General features: G+C 37.9%; 1 protein-coding gene across 2 annotated transcripts in view; it reads left to right on the plus strand.

The window, feature by feature from the left end:
• LOC106877106 (uncharacterized) overlaps nt 1-2,500 on the plus strand; it is a 59,664-nt gene that overhangs the window by 10,033 nt on the left and 47,131 nt on the right. The gene's annotated exons all lie outside the window — the stretch shown is intronic.

The following is a 2,500-nucleotide window of genomic DNA, read 5'->3' on the forward strand; positions in this document are numbered from 1 at the left end:
CAGTGTCGCCTTACTGGCACATGTGACGGTGGCATGTGAAAAACAACATTCGTACGTAGTCGTTGCCAGTGCCGCCGGACTGGCTCTCGTGCAGGTAGCATATAAAAAACACCTTTTGAGCGTGGTTGTTGCCAGAACTGCCTGACTGGCCCTTGTGGCAGTGGCACATAAAAGCACCCACTACACTCTCAGAATGGTTGGCACTAGGAAGGGAATCCAGCTGTAAAAACTTTGCCAGATCAGATTGGAGCCTGGTGCAGCCTTCTGGCTCACCAGTCCTCATACTTATTTTGGCTCTTTTGTTTGAGTTACCATTCTTAGGTCAAAAGCAGGTTAATAACATGGATAAGATAATTTACTTTCCATTGTTCTCCACCATACATTCAGCTTTCCAATAGATATAAATACAAACCCTCACAGAACATTATGGGGTCAGTTGCTTTTGCTTCCACATGTAATGTATTGTTTGCTTTCTAGTAAGTAGCTTTTCCTTAGACACACATTTTATCAAGTGCGTGAGTTTTATCATTGTCTTTCTCTCTTTACCACTGTTGAATAACTGACTGCTTCACACAGCCTTTTGTATGCCTTTTTGTACACATGATGTTCAAAAGTAAATAAGCGGTAAAAGTTTCTGGGTAAAAATAGATTTCTTCATGTTGATTATAGTGAAGTATAATATACTTTCTCATGGAGTTTGAATAATCTAACAATAACAAAACCTGTTACAATTATTTGCTTCCTTCTAGTTTATTTCATTTTGATATTTGCCATTTTATATGTACCACAATAGAAAGATTCCCAGTTTTGTCAATGCTTGGTTGAACAGTCACTGTGACCATCAACAAATTTAGTACCACAACGCCTAAGACTGCCCTACTACCAGCAGTGGTTCTCAACAGTGGCCTACAAGGATCTTAGAGGTCCATAAAATTTATGTGAAATAATGAATTAGAAGGTTTTTTCACTTCCCAAACTATAACTTACCCTTCTGACTTTAGCTAAAAGAATGTTTCTAAGAAACCTGTCTCACTTCACTTCATATCAGTGATGTTTCTGTGAACAGTATCTCTGCAGAGGAAGCCTTCTCCTTTGCCACATGCTTTGTAGCCAACTCAGTACAGCATACATTTGGCAAATCTCTTCCAAATCAAGACCCCTTCGACTCTTCCAAATCCATCACCTTCTATACACATATAACAATGGAGATGCATGGCTTAGTGGTTAATGTATTAGACTCATGATCGTAAGATTGTGGTTTCAATTCCTAGACCAAGCAATGTATTGTGTTTTTGAGCAAAACACTTCATTTCATGTTACTCCAGTTCATTCAGTTGGCAAGAATGAGTTGTAGCTGCAATGGACTAGGATCCTTGGGAAACTGGCACTATGTGAGTCTATATGACTTGGAAAAGAGCTTTTATATACATATGCTATGTGTGAAAATGTCTCCACTCACTTCAAACCAACAAAGCCACTGGCCTGAAAGTGTCCTATTATTTTCACACATTGTGTCACAGAGCTATCTCCTATACTCAACAAGACCTTCAATTCCCCAATTTTTATCATTAAAATAAAATAAATGCGCCCTTTTAAAGCCTAGCCAGGCTCATGGGCTCGGTTTCCCAGTTTCAATGGCGTATGTGTTCCCCAGCTGGACGGGACGCCAGTCCACCGCAGCGTTACTCATTTTTGCCAGCTGAGTGGACTGGAGTAACGTGAAATGAAGTGTTTTGCTCAAGATCACAACGCGTCACCTGGTCCAGGAATCGAAACCACAATCTTACGATCATGATGCTGACACCCTAACCACTAAGCCATGCGCCTCCACACAATTTTTATCATTACAGGGATCTATTGTGAGCTTTGAGTTGACCCTAGTACTTTTTTGTTTGGTACTTACTCTGTCAGTCTCTTTTACAAAACTGCTAAGTTACAGGGGCCATAAATACACCAATGCTACATGTTTACACTAAATTCCATCTTAACTTGTATCCCTTAAAATACAACATATTTATCCTTTAATCCTCTGACTTCTAAAACATTATCATAGTAAGAGACTGTATTTCCTAAATTTTTCAAAACTATTGGTGTGTTGTAGAAGCTTGTTTCATTAGATTTACTAGAGTTTATCATTAGGTTTACTAAAGAGCTGATGTAAGTTTGTGGTTAAATTTAGAAAAATAACTAGTAACTAAATGACCTGTTAAGTTTGTGTGACTGTTATTTTAAAGTTGAATACAGATAATGCATTGATAAGGTTTCAGTTTAATATGGTTAAAATCTGACAATATATTTTGATACAGCTCATCTATCTATCTAGAAAGCACAGTCTAATGAGGTGAACTTCTTTCCTAGTACATCCAGAATATGTGATTGTCATATAATTCTATATTGTCGTATGTCGCAACAGTTACACCAAAAGAACTGTTAGGGCTGGGTTGTTTTCTTCTGTTTTTTTTGTTTTTTTAACCCAGGCAAAATATTTGTCAAAATGTAG

This window comes from Octopus bimaculoides, chromosome 19 (assembly GCF_046866305.1).
Source record: "Octopus bimaculoides isolate indiv1 chromosome 19, ASM4686630v1, whole genome shotgun sequence".
NCBI lineage: Eukaryota > Metazoa > Mollusca > Cephalopoda > Octopoda > Octopodidae > Octopus > Octopus bimaculoides.